General features: G+C 38.1%; 1 protein-coding gene and 1 non-coding gene across 3 annotated transcripts in view; one reads left to right on the top strand and one right to left on the bottom strand.

Annotated features, from left to right (window-relative positions):
- The window catches only part of SLC2A13 (solute carrier family 2 member 13), a 276,180-nt gene that overhangs the window by 4,828 nt on the left and 248,498 nt on the right, over nt 1–22,854 (top strand). Inside the window, exon 1 of one of the 2 annotated variants that reach the window (XM_049625287.1) lies at nt 13,457–22,747. The exons of the other annotated variant lie outside the window; for it this stretch is intronic. The gene's annotated coding sequence lies outside the window, so the exon portion shown is untranslated. Of the gene's footprint in view, nt 1–13,456; nt 22,748–22,854 lie in introns of those variants that run through there. 2 annotated transcript variants of the gene reach the window in all.
- On the bottom strand, nt 6,417–6,556 carry LOC125920540 (small nucleolar RNA SNORA67). The gene has a single exon (XR_007457119.1). It is a non-coding gene; the product is annotated as a small nucleolar RNA SNORA67 (small nucleolar RNA).

Here is a 22,854-nt window from a genome sequence, read left to right as displayed (position 1 = left end):
TTTCTTATATTTTTTATCTCGTTTTTGAAGTTCTCATTGTGTTCATCTGTTCTTCTCCACAGTCTGATGAGCATCTTTGTGACCATTACGTTGAACTCTTTATCAGTAAATTCTGTTTCATTAAGGTTTTTTTTCCTGAAGTTTTATCTTGTTCTTTCATTTAGAATATATTTCTCTGTTTTTTTCAGTTTGCTTGACTCTCTGTGTTTTTTGTACAGCAGATAAAACAACCACCTCTCCAATTCTTGAAGGAGTGGCCTTGTGTAGGGAACAAACCTTGTCTTCCAGCTGTGCCCTAAATCTTTGTCTTATCTCAAACTTTTGTGCTTGTCCAAGCAGACTCTTATATGTTTAAATTTTTTTTTAACACTTATTTATTTTTAAGACAGAGAGAGAGCATGAACGGGGGAGGGTCATAGAGAGGGAGACACAGAATCTGAAACAGGCTCCAGGCTCTGAGCTGTGAGCACAGAGCCCAACGCGGGGCTCGAATTCACGGACCGCGAGATCATGACCTCAGCCGAAGTTGGCTGCTTAACTGACTGAGCCACCCAGGCGCCCCTGTTTAAATTTTTTTTAACATTTATTAATTTTGAGAGAGAGAGTGCACACACGCACAAGCAGGGCAGAGAGAGAGGGAGACACAGAATTTGAAGTAGGCTCTAGGCTCTGAGCTGTCAGCACAGAGCCCGATGCGGGGCTCAAACTCACAAGCCATGAGATCATGACCTGAGCCAAAGTCAAGCACTGAGCCGCCCAGGTGCCCTGACCTTTTATATTTTTAATAGCTCTCAGTAGTTGAGGATATGCCAGGACCTGTCAGTGTCCTTAAGGGGAAGTTCTCAGCACCTAGATTCAGACTAACTGGAAGCCAGGTCATCAGGCAACAGTTTTTAAAGTGTGCAGATACATACAGTCCTGTGGGACTATAAACCTAAATCCCATTATGGTGGCAGTTATAGAAATTGGGGTTCTAGACAAGTGTAAGCTCTTTTATAGAAGATACTGGTGAGCTGCAGGAAGGCAGAGTACCAAGATAGCCTCTGTAACCTGAGTTTCTTAGAAATATCTCTAAAGTCCACCAGGTATATGCCAAACCTGCCCCTCAGGCCAAAACTTCAGGACAAACAGAGGCTTCCTTCACCAGAAATCAGGGTGTGCGTAAATCTGCTGTCTTTGTAGTGCCCTGAGTGTGGCAGCCTGCCAACAACTATTTATCTGATTGCCACAATATCATAGGACCTAGAAAGGCAAGCTCCCCTGGCCACCAGAGCCTGGAAGTCAAGGGATGTCCACTGGGCAGTGACTGTAAAAACCATGGAGCCAGACGTAAAAACTAGGACACCAGCTCTGTGTAGAGCTTTTCCCCAACCCCCAAAGGAGACATAGGCACTCTGAAGCACAGCAGATACAGTTAACAAAGGTAGCTCCTGCCCTCCAAGGTCTCTGGAAAGGATTCGAATCAGCCCTTAGATGCTGCATGTTTAATTAGAAGCCTGCACCTTAGGTCACAGCCACAATGATTACCTAATAGGCCCTATTCACAGAAAGACTAAGCTCCTGGGTCTGTTGCCTCTTGCTGTGCACTGGGGGAGGTAACTGTTTAAGAACTCTTTCTCTGTGGGTTGGAGTGTTGTGGGACTTAAAATCATAAACCCATGTGTATGCTACCTACAACAGACTCACTTTACATGTAAGGACACACACAGACTGAAAGTGAAGGGATAGAATAAGATTTTCTATGTCAATGGAAACCAACAGAAAGCTGGAGTAGTTACATCAGACAAATTGAACTTTAAAGCAAAGACTGTAATAGACAAATGGGTGTTATATAATGATAAAGGGCTCAATCCAGCAGGAGGATATAACATTTGTAACTATTTATGTACCCAACATAGAAGCACTAAATATACAAAAGCAAATATTAATAGACTTAAAGGGAGAGATAGGCAGCATTACAATACTAATGAGTTTAATACCCCATTGACATCAGTGGATAAATCATCCAGACAGGAAAAACAAGAAAACATTGCCCTGATATCAAAACCAGACAGGGGTACCACAGGAAGAGAAATTACAAGCCAATATCCCTGAAGAACATAGATGCAAAAGTCCTCAACAATATATCAGCAAACTGAATTCAACAGTGCATTAAAAGGGATTATGTACCATGATAAAGTGGGATATTTATTCCAGGGATGCAAGGATGGTTCAACATCTGTAAATGAACTAGTGTGATACACCACATTAACAAATGGAAGGATAAAAATTATATGATCATCTCAAAATGCAGAAAAAGCATTTGAGAAAATTCACCTTCCATTTATGATTAAAAACTCTTAACAAAATGGTAGTATAGAGGGAATGTACCTTCATACAATAAGGACATATATGACAAAGCCACAACTAATATTGTTCTTTCAGGAACAAGACAAGGATGCCCATTCTTGTCACTGCTATTCAGCATAGTATTGGAAGTCCTCACTAGAATAATTAGGCAAGAAAAGGAAATAAAAGGCATCCGAATTGAAAAGGAATTAACAAAACTGTCACTATTTGCAGATAGCATGATGTATTTGGAAAATCCTAAAGACTCATCAAAAACCTATTAGTACTAATAAATGAATTAAGTTTCAGGATACAAAATCAGTACACAAAAATTCTGTTTGTTGTGTTTCAATACACTGATAATAAACTTTTAGACAAAGAAAATAATCCCATTTACATATGCATCAAAAATAATAAATCTCCTTGGATAAATTTAGTCAAGTAAGTGAAATATCTGTATGCTGAAAACTGTAAGATATTAATGAAAGAAATTGAAGAAGACAGAAATAAATGGAAAGATACACTCCGCTTATAGATTGGAAGAGTCAATATTGTTAAAATGTCCATGCTAACCAAAGCAATCTATAGAATCTGTGCAATCCCTATCAAAATTCCAGTGACATTTTTCAAAGAAATAGAACAAATAATCCTAAAATTTATATGTAACCACACACACACACACACACACACACACACACACACAAATCCCAAAATAGCCAAAGCAATTTTGAGATAGAATAAAACTGGAGGCATCATGCTCCCTGATTCAGACTGTCTGACAAAACTATAGTAAGTAAAACTGTATGGTATTGGCATAAAAACAGACCCATAAATCAAAAGAAAAGAATAAAGAGCCCAGAAATAAACACACCAATATATGGTCAATTAATTTACAGCAAAGGAGCTAAGAATATATTATTTGGAAAGGATAGTGTCTTCAATAAATGGTGTTGGGAAAACTGCACAGCCACATGCAAAGGAATGAAACTCGACCACCATTCTATAGCATACTCACAATTGAAACAGATTGAAGACTTGAATAGAAGACCTGCAATCAGGAAGCTCTTAGAAGACAACATAAGGTGTAAGCTCCTTGACGTAGGTCTTAGCAGTGATTATTATTGTTTTTAATCTGACACCAAAAGCAAAAGCAACAGGAAAAAATAAGTCAAGTGGGACTACATAATACTTAAAAACTTCTCCATAGCAAAGGAAACCATCAAGAAAATGAAAAGGCATCTTAATGGGATTAAATGTTTGCAAATCATAAATCTGATAAGGGGCTGATTCCAACATATATAAAGACCTCAAAAAAACCCTCAATAGTAAAAAACCAAACAATTGATTTAAAATGTGGGGGGGGGGGTGTTGAATCTGAATAGATATTTTTTTTTCAAAGATTTACAAATAGCCAACAGGTACTTGAAAAACTGAACATAATTAGTCATTATGACTATGCAAATCAAAACGACAATGAGATACCACCTTACATCTATTAGAATGACTATTAAAAGGACAAGAAATAGCAAGTGTTAGCACGGATTTGGAAATATAAATAGTTTCTCCACTATGGAAGCCAGTATGGAGTTTCCTCAAAAACTTTAAAGTAGAATTACCATTAACCCAGCAATTATATTTTTGGGTATTTATCCAAAGAAGACAAAAACACTTAACTCAAAAAGATATGTACACCCCATGCTTGTTGCAGCATTATTTGCAATAGCCAAGATACTGAAACAACCTTAGTATCCATTGGTGAATGAATGGATAAACAAACTACTTTACACACACACAGATAATGGGATATTTCCACCCGTATAAAAGAATGAACTCTTGCCATTTGTGACAACACGTATGGACCTTCAGGACATTATACTGTGTGAAATAGGTCAGACAGATAAAGACAAATACTATGTGATCTCTCTAATTAAATAATAATAATAATAATAGGGGTGCCTGGGTTGCTCAGTTGGTGAAGCACCTGACTTTGGCTCAGGTCATGATCTCACAGTTTGTGAGTTCGAGCCCCATGTGGGGCTCTGTGTTGACAGCTCAGAGACTGGAGCCTGCTTCAGATTCTGTGTCTACCTCTCTGTCTCTGCCCCTCCTCCACTTGGGTGTGTTCTCTCTCTCAAAAATAAACATTAAAAAAACATTTTTTTTTAAGTAAAAAACCCCTCACAGATAGATTAGTTGTTGCTAGAGGTAGAGCGGATTAATGGGTAAAGAAATGGGTAAAGGAGATATAAATTTATTTTAAAAATAAAAAGCCTTTTTGTGTACTACTGATTTGTATTCACAACTTGAAATTGTTCATTGTAAAATACTTCCTTTGCTCAATTTTCAGATAAAATATTCTCATATATAAAGTGATAGAATAAGCAAATATTTAATTTGCAAGCCAGAAATATGTTAACTGCTTCAATTCTCCTTGTCTTTTTAAGTACAGGAAGGTAGAAATACTAACAAAAAGAAATTGCAATAATAATCACTACAAATAATAAAAAAAAAAAACATAACTTTCTTTGCTTAGCAGTTTGTTACTGAAAAACCTCCAGAAATTTCACTCTTGAAATTGCTAAAATATTTTTACTTTTTGCTGATGTCACTCCACAGTAAGAATCATTATGATTTGTATGATTGACTATCTCATAAAAAATGTGAATTCTTTATATTTGACAGCTATTTCAAGTACTCCAACTCAAAATAAATTTTAAAAAATTCAATGTTCATTTATTTTTGAGAGAGAGAGTGGGGGAGGGGCAGAGAGAGAGAGAGGGAGACAGAGGATCTGAAGCAGGCTCCTCACTGACCGCACAGAGCCAGATGCAGGGCTCAGACCCACAAACAGAGAGATCATGACCTGAGCTGAAGTGGAATGCTTAGCCAGCTGAGCCACCCAGATGCCCCCAACTCAAAATTAATAGGGGAGACTCATCCCACAATCCTGTGGTTTATTTAGTGTGAAAGGAATATTTCTGATTGTTGGTTAGTAAGATGGAGTAAGGCAGATAAATAACAATTATCCTACACATTGTTTCACATTGAGAGTGTTTCATTGTTCAAATTGTTCGAAATATATTTTCACCTGAAAATTTCTTATTTTGAGGAAAGAGTATGAACTGAAGGTAGGTGAGTGAATAGATGTGAACAAGATGATTTTAAAGTAAGTAGTTTCAATTATCTATGAAAATTTTAATTTTTTTTTGTTTTGCTTTCCTTTTGTTTAAAAAAATTTTTTTTTAACGTTTATTTATTTTGAGACAGAGAGAGACAGAGCATGAACGGGGGAGGGGCAGAGAGAGAGGGAGACACAGAACCAGAAGCAGGCTCCAGGCTCTGAGCCATCAGCCCAGAGCCCAACGTGGGGCTCGAACTCATGGAACGTGAGATTGTGACCTGAGCTGAAGTTGGACGCTTAACCGACTGAGCCACCCAGGCGCCCCATGCTTTTTGTTTTTAAATATCATCTATAACATTCAGACAAGGCAGTACATAAATATTAGTAATAACCTATTTCTGTTTATATATTGCAGTATATACAGAATTTAAATCCTATATAAAGATATGAATCTGCAACTGGAGCCTCAATAGATAGAAAAATGCAAAAATATTGAGCATCACTAACAAATACACATGTATTTCTGTTTTCAGTAACAGTACTTGTTCAGGATAATGCAATAATAGATCTTTTATCTATTTTATCTTAATAAAAGCATTTTAATGAACTTTGGAAATTGAAACATTTCAGTATCTGAACTTTCTCCCTTTCTGGTTCCCCTGGTCCAAGAATGAGACCCTGACTGGGCCCAACAGCCCCCTCAGCTGAGGTTAGCAACATTGAGGGGGATGTGTTACTGTAGATGGTTTCCATGTCCCAAGAGGTGCTCTTGTCTTCTGTCACTCTGTTGATAGCCACACCTGTATAGCTAAAATGTCTGCCATGACCAACTCTGGATATAGTTTTCTTTTTTGGTGGGGAAGTCATGGTTGATGGCTGAAGCAGTCTGCTGCATATCAGTGTGTGTCCATGTCAAGAAAAATGACAAGTTCAGTGTGTGCATGGGGAGACAGGAGGACTGAGGCATATATGTAGGCAGTCAGAGGTCAAAAGGAAACATCACCTTACCCCCACAGACCTTGGGCATTCCAGATTTTATCCCAGGTTTCTATGTTTCTGGGGGTTGGAAGTCACTAGTTGCACCTTGTAGAGAGGCTCACCTTTGAAGAACACGCTATGTAACATCTATGAGTGATCAAATGGGCATTTTGTGTTAAAGGACTGTAATGTGCTTGTGTGGGCATTATTGGAAGGTCACTAACATAACATTCTATTATCTTATCTGCAAGCTTATGTAATTCTTTTAGAAACTCTTACGGTTTCATTATTTCTTCTTATGTATTGCTAACCTGCTGAGTCATTTAGCCATGAGACTTGAAGAACCGGAGTCTCTAACTCATGTTTCATCACGTAATGTTTTTTTGGGGGTTATTTGTGTTTGCTTTGTATATTTCTAAAAAAGCCTCTTTCAATTCTTGTATGTGTATAATAGAGTAGATATAAAGAAATTTAAATGTCACTTTATAAAAAATGCTAATAGCCAGGGGAAAGAGGGTGACATGATCACTTATTACATTTGTGATGCTCATTTGATAAAAATTATCATTTGTTTGCAAGAGGTGCAGCTTTTCCTGGTTTTGAAACATAAGCTCCAGTTTGCTCCATTAGTCCTTATGGGACAGACATTGTGATGTAGTAGGGTCAGCTCATCAACAGATTCTGTAAAACAGTATAACTTGATTTCTTTCTTTCACATTATGATTAAAGGTCAGTTTCAAAAAATTTTTGTGTGTGTGTAACATTCTGAAGGATATACAATTAATTCTCCTTTAAAATTTTTTGAGATCTAAAATTGACCTTACAGTACTATACCATAAGATTGACCTTCACTTACTATTTAGATAGTAGAAATTTTGTCTTTGGATCAAGGCTGCCTGTCAGAAAGTTGTGTATTCCACATAACTTTGGCCCATCAGCAATGTGCCTTTTCTCAACTAACAGAATATTACTACATCACTGGTTTGCAAGGAGAATGAAAAATAGCTTTATGATACCCATTCCTAAAGCAGTCGTGTAATCCTAATCTATGCCATTACCATTATTAATACTTTTTAAAGTCTCTCCTGCGTTTATCTTCCTCAGAAAACTTCAAACCCTTCAAGGCAAGGGATTGTGTTACGTTCTAGAAGTTTTGAGAACCTAGGAGAATGCCTGGTTTGGGGCATGTGCTCAGCAATTTTGTTGTGTAATAGAATGAATTAATGAAGGTAATTCTTTGAAAACTTTTACATGAAATTCCATAATCCCATTCATTCATTCTGTTTAACAGTGCATGCTATTTGGAAATTTTATTTTTGTTACTCTTTTGGCCCATTTCATCACCTGTATTCAGTTGTGACAGGCAATATCTCATTCTTTATGTTCGAAATCAAGCAGTAGAGTGATGGACAGTTCAGGCTTTGGAGTCAGATGGGGGGGGCGGTGAATTGTAGCTCTGCTGCATTTTAAATATGGATTATTGAATATATTAACCTCACTTTTATTCCTGCATTTGTAGAATGGGTGTGAGGTAGAACCCACTTCACAGAGTGGTTTGTGAAGATTGACCATGTAAATAAAGTACTTAGCCTGGCACATAATTAGTGCTCAATAAAACAAGTTTTATCATAGTTGATATTCAGATGGTTGACTTTCCCTTCATGCTAAATAAGCCTAATTTCTTTAACCTGATTAATCAAAGTCTAGTTATCCAGTAGTTCAATTCTCAATTTTAGTTAGTTGAAGAAATGTTTATAGCCTAGGGAAAATGCAAGCAGTAGACTACTATCATCTAGTCAATAATGCCTTCTGGTTGCTAGGTTAAATTGTGCCTTGTATTATTAATTATGGGAATTCCTTTTTTTTTTTTTTTTTTTTTGCTTTGATATCTTTAAAATGTTACACTTGTTGAAGAAATCAGATTTCTTTTTATTTCAGATTAAATTCATTTTGTGGTCACATGCAGAATTTCAGCAAATTTTATTTATAGACCTTTACATCCCCGTGGAGCTAAAATAAAGTGAATTTTGCAAGATTGTGGTTTCAATACCCTGAATGTCATTAAGTCCCAAAAATAAAGAGTGCTGGCTTAGATGTCAGAAGTCCTTCATTCTTATTTTTATTCCCTTGGTTATTAATTTGTGACCTTGGGCAAGCCATTTAACTTCACTCTTACTCATTTTCCTCATCTTTTCCTGCCTTCTCTACATGAGGCTGAAATGAGAAAATATTTGAGGATGGTAAAAACTGTAGAAATCTATGGTTCTTTTGTGTTAAGGCAGTGTTTTGTGATGTTAATTTTCTACACAAGATCATAACGTAGTCTGAGGCAATGAAAATGTGTCTGTTCACCTGACTTTTTATACCAGATCAATGTCAGAAATATTCAGGAACTGCATTTAATGATTTTTTTAGAGTTTCCTTTGAAAGAAAACTTGCAGAGTCATCACATAATAGCTTGTTATTTGTGTCCCCTCCACAGCATTTGTTGCTACTCAAGCATTGTGGTTCTTTTAGATGAAGGCCCAGCCTAAGTAAACGGGAAAGTCAACAGATAAAGCTGCAGGAACTTTTTGAAAACAGCTGAACATACCAGTGTTTGTCCTTTTAGTTTGTGAGCCCAGAAGACCTCTGTTTCCTCAGCCGTGTTGATATTTACGTATGTTAACATAATTACTCCTAAATGGCCATGCAATGGCTGCATTGTTTCCTTTCTTGACAAGGACCTGGAGATTTTGAACCTTGAAGAATGCATTGCAGCCTGAGTATGGAGCTATTTTCCTTTTAGCATTCTTAGTTCTTAGGGTTCCACTGAGATCAAGTGGACGTGGAGTGTTATGGGCAAAATTTTCTGTCCCTCCAAAATTTGTATGTTCACTTCTTAACCTCTACGACCTGAGAATATGATTACATTTGGAGATAGGGTGGAGGTAACTAAGGGCCACCCATGTGGGTGGGCGGTACTCCACTCTGACTGATGTCCTGAGGAGAAGAGGATGAGATCTAGGGATGAGCTTGCACAGATGAAAGACCATGTGGAGACACTCAGAGAGGAGGCAGCCATCTACAAGTCAAGGAGAGAGGCCTCCAGAGACGCCAAGCCTACGACACCTTGATCTTGGACTTCCGGCCTTCAGAACAGTGAGAAAATTCTGTTGTGGAAGCCTCCCAGTCTGTGGTATTTTGCTATGGCAGCTCTAACAAACAAACAGATCCTGGATGCTGGGCGTTCTCCACTGGGAGTGTAAGAAACACTACTAGGAGCCTTAAAAAGCCTCCATAATCCACGTATAAATAGAGTTTGAATTTGAATTTAGTAGAGGTTCACAGATATTACAGTTTGTAAATTCATTTTTTTAAAAGGTAGAAGTGATGGCAAAGCTGCTTTTAAGCATAGAACAGACAAAGAGGACAGTATTTGAGATAGTTTACTTGAAAGCTTACTTTTAGGGGCACCTGGGTGGCTCAGTTGGTTGAGCATCCAACTTGGTATCAGCTCATGTGGTGATCTCATGGTTTCAAGCCCCATGTCAGGCCCTGGGCAGTGACTACATGGAGCGTGCTTCAGATTCTCTCTGTCTCCTGCTCTCTCTGCTCCTCCCCTGCTTGCACTCTCTCTCTCAAAATAAATAAATAAACTTCAAGAAAAAAATGCTTTTACGCTTGGGGTGCCTAGGTGGCTCAGTTGGTTAAGTGTCCGACTTCGGCTCAGGTCATGATCTCACGGTCTGTGAGTTCAAGCCCCGCGTCGGGCTCTGTGCTGACAGCTCAGAGCCTGGAGCCTGCTTGGAATTCTGTCTCCCTCTGTCTCTGCCCCTCCCCTGCTTGTGCTGTTTCTCTCTCTCTCTCTCTCAAAAATAAACCTTAAAAAATTAAAAAAAAAAAAAGCTTTTACTTCTTTCATAGTTTGATATACTTTTTTACTTTAAAATCATAGAGGAATTGATACACATGGCTTAACATTTCTTTAAGACACATACCCAAGATAAGTTCTTTTGGTGGTTTTTTTGTTGATTTTAAATCCTTACATTCCCATATTAGTAACTCAAAACAAGTGTTTTGATGTTAATATAAATGAAATAGTCTAAATTACATATGAAATTTTGGTGTGGGGGAATTCTCCACTTCCTTCATTAATGATTTATACTTGGCTTAATTTTGATTTTCAAATATTGCATCCTATTCATATACCTGTTCACTGAAATGGCCATTTTTAAAATACAATATTGATACTGTCTTTACACACATAGTGCGGTACAATTTTAAAATGCTTGCACATGCACAGCATCATCCAGTCCTCCAAAAAAATCTTTTGGAGTTAGCATTATTCTCTTAATTTTCTAGGAAATGATTCCCAGAGAGGTTAGGATACTTTCTCAGAGTCACACAGTGATTTCACAGATCCCATATTTTCTGAGTCCCCATCCAGAGCTCTTTCTCTGTTTCTTAGACACAGGGACACCAAGCCCCATGGACTGAGAGATGCATTTGATGTGTGTGTGCACGTGTGCCTGTTGTTTGTATTTCCCTTGTTTCTAGCTCTTCCCTTTGCTCTTCTGATAATTTTGTGGCAAGTATTTTACTATGTAGTGGTGATGTGCATGTTTTCTTTTTTCTTTTGGTACTTGTATGCACATGTGCACGTGTGTGTGTATGTTCAGTGATATCAAAATATAACTTGAAGCAGTGGAAAGATTTGTCATCTGTAAGCTTGGCTAGTAGCATGGGTGCAACTTCTGGCTGAAAGAAAAAAAAAAAGATTTTAAGATGTCCATGGCTGTTACTTCATATTTTAGTGGATACCAGAATCTGTTTATAATAAAGGCTAGGTCTCAAAATTTGTTTCTCTGGAAACACATCATTTATAATCTTTAGCTCCTAAGGTAGACAACCTTTATGAGGGTTATGTGTTAGTATTCAGATCATTATTAAGCTAGCTCATTGTTCCTCAGGCCTGATACGAAATCCCTGTCTTTCATGTTTCCTAGCAACTGACTCACACGTGGAGGATGCAGAAGGAAAGCCATCAGGGACTTGCTCTGCATTTCTCAAACAGCCTCTGAGAAATAGTACCCAGACTACATTGTTTCTCTTCACTGTTTCTAGTAAAAGCTTGCCTTTTATGTTCATTAGATTCTAAGAGAGAATAGTCATAGAGGATGCACATGAAAATTGAGTAGTGATGATGAAACATCAAAGCCAGATTATTGGAAATTTTCATCAGTAGTAATATTTTTTATAGCCATTGCTATTTATGTGTGTCTTGAAATGAAGGTTACTGGGGTAAGGAGATGAAATCAGTTCTGTTTTATACTTGAGAATTAAGGTAGTTATTATTATAAAGTTACTCCTCTTAGATGCCTAATAAGTACTTGTTCATAATTGTGAAATAAAATGGATCTTCAGTTTTTCATTTCCTTAAAAGAAGGGAGGACAGTGTACCCTAAATTTATTATATACTTATGTGTATGTAACTCTTTGTACACACACCTGTGTATTTTAAACCTTTAGACTGACAAATTGAAAAATGCTTTCTGAGCTAAATGATACATTTCATTACATTTAAACAAAATGAACAAATAACTTCATTCCAATTTCTCTGTATGGAAATTGATAGTAATTTGATGTTGAAGTTTTAGCACGTTTAAAATAGAAACTATGATTTTTATACTTTATTGTATTTTTATTTTCTTTTAATCTTACCATTTAATTTGGGTGGCCTAAAATGTAAAATACAATGACGTTACCTGTTAATAATACTAAGACATATCTACTAGAAAAAAAGTGCCTTTCAGATGACAAGAATCTGAAGTTATGTCTCTTCTCTTAACTGTCCTTGTGCTGTTTGCTGTAACTGACCCTAGGAAAGGGGGCTGTGGAAGGAAAAGAGTGATGAGGGAAGAGAAAGCAAGAGGAAAATGGAAGGAAAGATGAAGCATGAGTAAAAAAAAAAAAAAAAAAAATGGTTGTGAGGGCATCTGGGTGGCTCCGTCAGTTAAGCATCTGACTTCAGCTCAGGTCATGATCTCACAGTCCATGAGTTCGAGCCCCACGTTGAGCTCTGTGCTGACAGCTTGGAGCCTGGAGCCTGTTTCGGATTCTGTGTCTCCCTCTTTCTCTGCCCCTCCCCTGCTCATGCTCTGTCTCTCTCTGTCTCAAAAATAGATAAAAATACTTTAAAAATTTAAAAATAAATGGTTGTGACTAGTGAACGGTGGGGCAGTGGGATTGAGTGGAGCTGCTACGTCTTTCTCCCTACCACCTCTGTGAAAGTAGTGTTCTGCTGTTACTTTGCCAGGAATGAGCGTATTTACCAGCCAGCACCCGCCAGGGTGCACTGGTGCTCTCCATGCGATACCCAGCATGAAGAAAGAATAAAGGTAGAAAACATAATCGTGTGGGTCCTTGAGCATGAGTTGAGCACATTGTTTTCATGTCAAATGAAGACTAGGGCTAGATCAGGTCTTTCCTAAAAGCCAGTCTGGGGGCCTGTGCTGATCCATAGAGTTTTCTTGGGTTTTTAGCCAGCTTCAAAAACTAAGTATTTTATAGCTGGTTCATAATTTAGTCTTCATGGGGTTCACACTTTTTAAATTTTTATTTTTTTTAATATTAAAAAAAATTTTTATGTTTATTTATTTATTTATTTTGAGAGAGAGAGTGTGTATAAGCAGGGAAGGGGCAGAGAGAAAGAGAGACAGAATCCCAAGCAGGCTCTGCACCATCAGCACAGAGCATGATGTGGGGCTTTAACTCACGAACCGTGAGATCATGACCTGAGCCAGGATCAAGAGTCACATGCTTAACTGTGCCACCCAGGTACCCCTAAATTCTTTTTTCTGTTTTTTTTTTCTACTCACTGAATCCACCTGTACTTTGTACAACTGCTCTTTCTCATGGAAAAGCAGAGTTCTCAAATTCTGTTCCCCACTTAAAAAATTTTTTTGTCATGTTTTCATTATTTTTTGAGAGAGAGAGAGAGAGGGAAGGAGAGAAGGAGAGAGAGTGAAGGAAAGAAAGCGGGGGCGGGGCAGAGAGGGAGACAGAGGATCCAAAGTGGGCTCGGTGCTGATAGGCTGACAGCACTGAGCCCAGTATGGGACTCGGATGCTAAACCAACTAAGCCACCCGGGCACCTACCCCCCTCCATTTTTTTACGTCCATTTGATTTTAACTTCAGTTTCATATCTGAATTAAGACTTCGCCCTTCACCTCAGATGAGCTAAGTGGCATTGTTGTCCAGCCAAATGATAGCTGTTTATGTCACTTGGTTGCTTTGCCTTACCCCTACCCTCTTCCATTTCCCACCTTTCAATCCCACGGCCCTTAAGTCTCCACTTCTCCCTATTTCCTGCTTAAATATACACAGGGGGCTGGTTAGTAAGGATACTTCATAAATGCATGCCTAGCTAGGTAGACAATGAGATGTTGGTCTTTTCCATTCATGCAGGTACCTCCTATCTTTATGGGTGATTTTCCTGATCCCTATCTGTAGCCTTGAAATTTGAGGAGAGCCACCCCTCTCTTCTCACATGCACTTCTCTAAAATATATGTTACTTTATTGCTCCTTGGTCCACCACTGCTTTGGACACAGTTCAGGGACAAAAAAGAAATGTCCTACTCGCTATGATACTAGTTTTCACACATGAAAAAATTAGGCTGCCTAATATTCATTCTTTGTAAGTACTGCTCCTTAGAGCAAAATCTTACTGCTTTAAATCTCCCCCCCTTTTTTTTAATGAAATGGTCACAGTAGATGATAGTTGGTTTATTTTTGTTTCTGATGGAAAAAAAAAAATGAAAACTGCTAGTTTCTTATAGCTCACAATACTGACTTGGTAAGTCCAAATGTTCTTTAGACATCATTTTCCTCTTTGGTTTTGATTTTGCTTAAGATCTGAATGAGGTACATCCACTATTACCTTAATGGTGATTTTAAAAGGAGAGAAACAACAATTGTGGCAGGGATTACAGCTTTATCTAAAACACTGACCGTCACTGAGCTTCCCAGGTGTCTGGCTTGTCTAGCTTCCAGCCTCAGCAGTGGAAACATTTGTGACCTTGTTCAGGGCTGGCTAGTATGGGGAGCGGAGCAGAGGGAGGGAGACAGGCCTTTGTGTGGGTGGGGAAGGCAGTGGCGAAGCACCCTTCCTTCACAAAGCTAGTAAGGGAGCTGCTGTTGCCTGAAGAACCCGAACCTGAGGGGAGAGAGGTTCCATCTAGCATTACACAGCATTCTTCATAACTACCTGCAGTGATTGGCAGGGAATCAAAACAGGTTGTAGTTCCTTAGCCAGTGAAACAGTATTTTACAATGTTATAAACACAGAAAAGGGGTTGTTGAATGATGCCGACAGCTGTTTATGAAATGTATAGCTAAACAAATGCATAAATGAATTAAAAGAATGAGTGAATTTTACGGGTGAGAGACGAAAGGTGGGATGGGGGAGGGAGAAGTGGAAGGGTGTTGTTGCAATGATGAGAAAAGAGAAAAGACTTGGACCTCTATGCCTAGGTTTGTAAATTTAATACAGTTGAGACTAATTTGAGTATGTGTGGAGTTTGGGTGTTTAAGAAGCACTAGTATTTTGGAATTTACTACAGCTTTTATTATAGAGACATTTGGCGTTGCTTAAAGTCTGTAAACTGATCGTGCAATGCCTGCAAGAAATGTGGATGAGGATGTAATAAAGTATTCCTCGCACAGCTGCCACTAGGGGGCGACATAAAGCCCAGTGTCACTTCTTGGCATATTGCGGGTATCTTTCTGCCTTCTTTGCCCTGTTTCTTGTAGCACTGTATCATCACAGCTACCATTTCCCAGACTTCATGCTTCTCTGGCATGTGCTGAGATACTTTTCCTAGAATATGCTAAAACCAGACATGAGAATAATGACACGATTCAACTTGTACTTTTGATACTGTTGAGAACTCAATCAGAGAGGGGGCGTCTGAGTGGCTCACTTGGTTAAGCACCGACTTCGGCTCAGGTCATGATCTTGTGGTTTGTGAGTTCAAGCCCCATGTCGGGCTCTGTGCTGACCCCCAGAGCCTGGAGCCTGTTTCAGATTCTGTGTCTCCCAGCCTCTCTGTCCCTCCCCTGCTTGCTCTCTGTCTCTCTCTCTCTCTCAAAACTGAATAAACATTAAAAAATACTTATAAAAGAAAAAGAACTCAGGGATAAATGCACTGCTAAAAACAGGTGCCAGAAGTTAAAGTCTTAAGTCCTTATGAAAAATAATCATTTATTTATAATTTGAATTTTATTTATACATTCATTGAGCATTTATTGGGTGCTCTGAGTGCTTGGACCTATCAGACCCTAGGGATACTATGGAGAAAAGAGGTAAAGTCTCTTCTCTTTTCACTTTTTAATGGGATTTCACTTTTTAATGGGAAGATGAGAAATCTACAAGAAAATTAATATAGGTAAGACAATTTCAGATAGTGAAAGATAATATTTGAGAAATATTCCAGAATGGCCATAGTCCATTGAATATTCCATGGAACTCTGAATTTCTAGATGTTTAAAACTGTTTTTTTCTCTTTGGTTATCTTTTTAAAATCAGAGCACTGTCTTCAAGAAACAACAACAAAAAAGAACTATCCTATGATTCAGCAATTGCACTATTAAGTATTTACCCAAAAGATAACAAAAATACAGATTTGAAGGGATACATGCACCCCAGTGTTTATAACAGCATTATCAACAATAGTCAATTTATGGAGAGAACGCCAAGGTCTATCAAAGAAGATGTGATACACACACACACACACACACACACACACACACACAATGGAATATTACTTAGCCATTAAAAAGAATGAGAACTTGCCATTTGCCATGATATGGATGGAGCTATAATGTATTATGCTAAGTGAAATAATCCAATTAGAGAAAGACAAATAGCATGTGATTTCAGTCACATGTGGAATTTAAGAAACAAAACATGAACATATTAGAATTGGGGGGCGGGGGGGAGAAGAGAGGGAAACAAACCACAAGAGACTCTTAATGATAGAGAACAAGCTATGGGTTGAAGGAGGAAGGACGGAGGGAGATGGGCTAGGTGGGTGATGGGGACTAAGCACTTGTGATGAGCACTGGGTGTTGTAAGTGATGAATCACTGAATTCTACTCCTGAAACCAGTATTGCACTGTATATTAACTAAAATTTAAATAAAAAAGAATGAAATTTTTAAAATTTTAAAATGCTAAAAAAATAAACTTAGAGCTCTAGTCCCATCATATAGGGAAAATACTAGGAGAATGAAATTGAACACTTGTGGCAAAAAAAAAAAAATAGTCAAGGAAACAATAAACAGGTTACTGAGAGCAAGTTTACCTTATTTAGAGCTTAATGTATTTTGTGGTAATTTTTCATCTGTAAAATTTTATGAGGACTATGGAAATTTTCTTATATTTTTTAAATTAAAAAAGTGTTTTTATTCTTTATTTTTGAGAGAGAAAGAGAGAGCACGAGCAGAGGAGAGGCAGAGAGAGAGACACACAGAATCAGAAGCAGGCTCCAGGCTCTGAGCTGTCAGTACAGAACCTGTACAGGTTTTGAACCCACAAACACAAGATCATGACCTGAGCTGAAGTCAGATGCTTAACCAACTAAACCACCCAGGAGCCCCAATTTTCTTATGGTTAATCCATACCCTGACCTTTTTCTGAATTTTGGGGAGTAATTTCTTTTAGGGGGAGTTTTCTCAGCTAGCAAGTTAATAGTCTTCCTTATGATTATTTTTTTTTTAAGAGAGACAGGGAGAGAGAGAATCCCAAGCAGGCTCAGTGCTGTCAGCGCAGAGACTGACATGGCGCTTGAACGTACAGACCATGACACCACAACCTGAGCAGAAATCAGGAGTCGGATACTTAACTGACTGAGCCCCCCAGGTGCTCCCATCCATATAATGTATTCTTGTGCTTCAAGATTTTGTGGAAAATGTGCATATGGCAGTGATATTTTTAGTCTTTTCCATGTCAGACAATCCTGAGTCTTCTTTCAAGACCTAGTTTCAATGTCATCTGTTTTGTGTAAATGCATCTCTGGCACTTCCTATAACCAGCCAGATCATGACATCCATCTTTGATCATTCATTCATTCAGAAAATATTTTTGATTGGCTATTACTTATGAGGCACAGTTCGGGGCCCTGAAGATTTAGCAGTCAATGAAAGGAGGTCCTCTTAAAGTTTTCTTTCTCATGAGGAGAGGTGCCAAATGAACACATAAACTGATGAGTGACAGGTGGTGATAAGGTTAATGAATAACGGTGGTAAAAATTAATGAGCAGATGAGAACTGGTAGATGGCAGTGGGACAGAGGGCTTATACTCTTACCAGTTGATCCAGGAAGGTCAGAGAGGTGGTACGGCTAAAATAAGTGAGGAGAGTAAAAGCAGGCAGCATAGCTAAAGCGGAATTGCTTGGAGAACTTTAGGAGGTAAGGTCAGAAGGGCGGGTTAGGTAGGGACTGAAAGGGCTTAGGCTTTAAAGCCACTGGAAGTTTGTGAGCAGAGGACCCACCTGGCAGAGTTGGGTTTATAAAGGCTCCTCTGGCCCCTTTGTTCAGAATAGACTTAAGCAAGACAGTGGTTGGATCAGGTCCCTTAAATTGGGGGCTGTGAGAATAATCCAGGAACAAGAGGCCTAGGCCTACATGATGGCCATGGGGAGAGTGACAATTAGTAGAGTGTATTGTTGATATGCTTACTTATGCACTGGAAGTGAGGTACATGAGAAACTGAGGAATTGAAGGTGACTTGTGGTTTTTGCCTTGAGCATCTGGAAGGATGGGGTAGCTGTTAATTGAGAAACACTGTGGGAGAAGCAGGTTATGCTTTTGGGCAAGGAAGTTAGGAGTTTACTTTGTACCTGGTGTGAGATGCCCACAGATGTACAGGTGGAGAAATTGTGGACAGTTGGATGGGCAAATTTTTGGTTCAGGAGACAGGGTGTATTTAGAAATGTGAATTTGGGAATCATTGGTGTATAGATGGTATTTGAGAACATGACCTTTTATACATGTGTCGATTATAGCACTTCATTGTATCATTGTTGATATATCTGTCTGTCTGGGTTAAGATCGTTCAGTACAGAGACTGAATTTTACTTGACATTTTAATATTTTGTTCATGGCAGCCTGGCCGTGGTATGAAGCTGGAGATTCTCATTGGGGGTGTGAGCAACTGGGTTTACTTACAGCCTTATCCAGGGAAAGACATTTTTACTAAAACTAAAAAAGCTACTGAAGTGGGAAATCAGGTTGTTAAATGTACAGTTTATGGTCAAAGCTTAAAGATTTTATCATCTCGAAGTATCTTGCTCTCAATTGCAGTTACCCTTGTGCCTCTAAGAAATACGTTCCTTTGGGTAGCCCAACTCAGTACAGTCATAACATAGGTGTAAGTGGCAGCTTTAATCCAGACTGATGCCCTGGAGAAATAAACCTCCTGTAAACTTAGACCTATAACCTGTTGGCTAATACCATAGATAAGCCTGAGATTTATGCTCTTTGAAATTGGTTGGCTTGGTGATTATGACCTGACCTGGTGTCGCCCCTTCTTTTTTTTTTTTCTTTTTTTTGTCTGCTGTGAATTAAATAAAGAAATTGAGAGTATTTAGAAACTTTGGGGTACCTGGGTGACTCAGTTAGTTAAGCGTCTGACTTCAGCTCAGGTCATGATCTCACAGTCTGTGAGTTTGAGTCCTGCATTGGGCTCTGTGTTCCGATCTCTGTGTGTTGTGTTGTGGCTCAGGTTGCAATCTCACGGTTTGTGAGTTTGAGCCCCGCGTCGGGCTCTGTGCTGACAGCTCAAAGCCTGGAGTCTGCTTCGGGTTCTGTGTCGCCCTCTCTCTCTGCCCCTCTCCCACTTGCTGTCACGCTTGCTCGCTCTCTCTCAATAGAAATAAAGCATTAAAAAAATAAAAACTCGTATAGCAGTGGACAGTAATTTTATGTCTATTGAATCTCATTCAACAGTGCTTGTATTTTTTTCATTTTATTTTTCTAGTAATTCATTTTATTGTATTTAACAAAATATCAGTCTGCAACAAACTGAAATTTTTTAAAAAAATCGGTCCATCACACATAGTTTGAGGAACAGCATACATCTTCATTATATCAGAAGGCATTTCACTAATTGAGGACTCAGCTAAATCAGTAATTCTCACAGGAGGCGGAGTGGATCAAAATGTAGCCAGCAGGCATGATTAGTATTTCCAGAAAATGTGTGTACTTTGAAAAAAATTCGCTCCATTTTTCATGTCATGACTTATTGACGGGAATATGATATGGCAGCATGAAAAGAGGTAAAGAACCACTTACTATACCACGACAAGGAACATAAAAGAATTCGGGATTTCTTTCATATTTTGTTGATCTCAAGTCTGACATTTTGGTGGGTAGATTATGAGATAAACAACCACTGCCTGGTTTTGTAAATATTTCCTTTTAGCATCCAAACTTTAGGTGTGTCTTCATATGTCAGTATGTTGTTTTATGGTTTTCTAGAAGCAATCTTATCTGCAACCTATCTATGCACCAAATACTTAACCTTGTTTCTTAGCTTCTGGAACATTTTTACTCCTTTCATTTATCTTTTTTGACACTTCAGAAGGAAGTTATCAGGAGACACACTGTGCATTAATAATCATTTTGATCTGTTCCTTAATATTCTTCTTAACCAGTATTACCTTCCATGAATAATTTTATTTCATTTTTATTAAATAAGTGATGGTAATATGCCTCAGAGGATGCAATTAATGGCTAACATGGTGATTTCAGAAAAAGAAAATGAATGGATATGAGGAATGGAAGTAAAGGGAAGCCCTAGGAATTGTATCAAACCATATGACACTTAGAAACAGCAGGATGAGTAAAGCACAGTAGAGCCCTGGGAAGACCACAGTTGGAGTGGCTTCTTCTAGGTTGTAAGTTTTGAGATGGTCTCCCCTTGCTGTTTATTATCTTGGAACTTCCTAGATTATCAACATTAACTACATATTGTTATTACTATTATTATAGAAATTTGTTTACGTATAGCCCTACCCTAAACATGTAAGTATGGTCAGATAAGCAAGTTGGTGCATTTGGTATTCTGGTTTTGATGTTCTTGGTTTTGAAGAGCTTAAAAATTCCTGTCAAACTCTTTCTTCTCGGTGATTTCCCCAGTGACTGGCTATAGATTCCTTCTTTGGTCTTTGTAAAGCTATATGGCAGCAAATCTCTGCCAGTTAATGAGCATGTGAAAAGCTGTTTATCTAAGGGCTGTTTGTTTTGTTACTTACAAAGCCGTAAAGATGTCAAGAAAAATCTCTCAATCCCTGTAGAATACTTTCAATTTTAGCGAACAAGGGCATTAGCCACTTAAAAAATTAAGTGAGAGAAACTATTGGCTGGCTACCTTTTTATGAAACATTACCAAAAAAGTGTTTTGACTAAAAAACAATCACTCTAAAAAATAGTGAATGGAATATATTCACTGGATGTTAATAATCCAGAATTTTTGCATTAAGCCTTCATAATTACTGGTACTAATGATTTTCTAATAATTTACTGTGTATACAGTGTAGCATAATGTATACTAGCTTCAGTACCAGAAATTTACATTTAAAATGGGCAGAAACAAAAGGTAAATCAAAAAAACTACTTTTGTATCCTTTTTTTTCCCATTAAGCCCTGTGTTTATAAAAAGGTTACATTTATTATTGCTCTGTTATCCTGTTTTGTAAACATCTTATTAAACAGAAAGTGTGACTGTAAAAGTAAAAGCTTCTTAACCAACCAAGAAGAATTTGCCCATTCTCTCATTTGGGGCAGGGGCACTGTAGTTTAGAGATGCTGCTATTTATTGCTCAGAGTACTTCTAATTTTATTCGAATTGCCTCAAGAGCCAGTTCTTGAGTCACAAAGCAGTATGTTCCATTCACTCACTCAACAAAAATTTATTGAATGCTTACTTACGTCAGTTCTCTCTAGATGCCAGATACATGGTGGGGACAAAACTGTTAAAAACTCAGCCTTGTTACTTTATAACCACTCTTAATGAGAATTAGAAAAGGCCTGTTTTTAGAGAAGCCTGGTCCACTGTTTTTTCTTGTAGAGAAAGTGGAGACTGAGACAAAATAATCTCTGTAATCATGAATGAAGTTCTCTTTGGCTCAGTTGCTTGTTCCATGTCTGAATGAAAGTAGAGAAATAGTTTGATAGGTAGAAAGATTAGGGACTGTTTTGGACTTTGAATTCAGGTAAGCACTGACCTTAGCATGTCCTTAGCTGTTTGATCTTTGGAAACTTACTTGGCCTCTCTGAGCCTTTGTTTTCTAATCTGCCAGATGAGATTAATACTATCAATTTCTTTGGTGGCAGTGCAGATTAATTTACATACAGCTTGAATCTAGTAGGTGTCACATATTATTAGCTCATGCCCACCTTGCTCTCTCCAGTCCCTTCAAACCCCACTTGACCGCAAATGTCCAACCTAGTGAAATCCGGTCATGATCTTAAAATACACATGTTGTTTTCATACTTTCCTTTCTGTTTTTTTAAAATTTAATTTTGAGTGGGAAAACATGTTAATGTATTACACGAGATAGCAGTGGAAGAGTTAGGGTCAGAAAAAGACAACATATTTGAGGTTTTCGAGAAGGATATTTTATTCTCCATCTAACGATAAGGCCAGAAAGCTTCAAGAGATCTAAGTGTGTAGAAGGTGGGAGTTTGGGTTTGGTAGTTAGAAAGTATTCAGTGAAAAAGTCTTACATAAAATAGTTCATAAGGTAGGTCAGTTTGGTTTCTCACATTCAAATGATACATTTCCCATCAAAAGTTAAAACATTATTATAAGTAGAAACACCAGAAATGACATTTATGAATCCAGCATTGTAACTTGGAATGAATCATGGAACTAATAAGTGTGTCCAAATATAGTCTTCTTCAACTAGACTATGTCTTTCCTGTTCTCAGCTCTCAGTCATTAATTCACCCTTCGTGGCTCTTACCATTGTCTGCCATGGTAACTGCCATCCATAGCATAAGCTTCTTGAGGGCAAGCACCATGTCTCATTTATCTTTGGACCTGCCACTTTGTATAGAGTTTTCTCTGGTGATGACAATAAATTGCATTTGATGGTTACTAGAAGGAACTTACTTTAGTGCTGTCATAATAGGTGTCTAAGATGATTATCTTAGGGATTATCTAAGGGAACAGCTATCTTAAGGTCTTTTTTTTTTTTTTTTAGTGTTATTAGAATACAAGAAGCTGAAGTCCTGGGCAAGGCTCACACCCAGTGACAGCCATGCCTTCTCTGTGAGTCACATTTTTGAATGACATTGTCACTGTTGCAATGTATGAGTTGTTATATTTGGAAACATAGCTTAGAAGGGAGTGCTACCAGTCTGTTAGTATACATAATT

The sequence above is a fragment of the Panthera uncia genome, chromosome B4, assembly GCF_023721935.1.
Source record: "Panthera uncia isolate 11264 chromosome B4, Puncia_PCG_1.0, whole genome shotgun sequence".
Taxonomy (NCBI): Eukaryota; Metazoa; Chordata; class Mammalia; order Carnivora; family Felidae; genus Panthera; species Panthera uncia.
The sequence above is the reverse complement of the archived record's forward strand: the minus strand, read 5'-3'. Positions and strand labels throughout refer to the sequence as shown.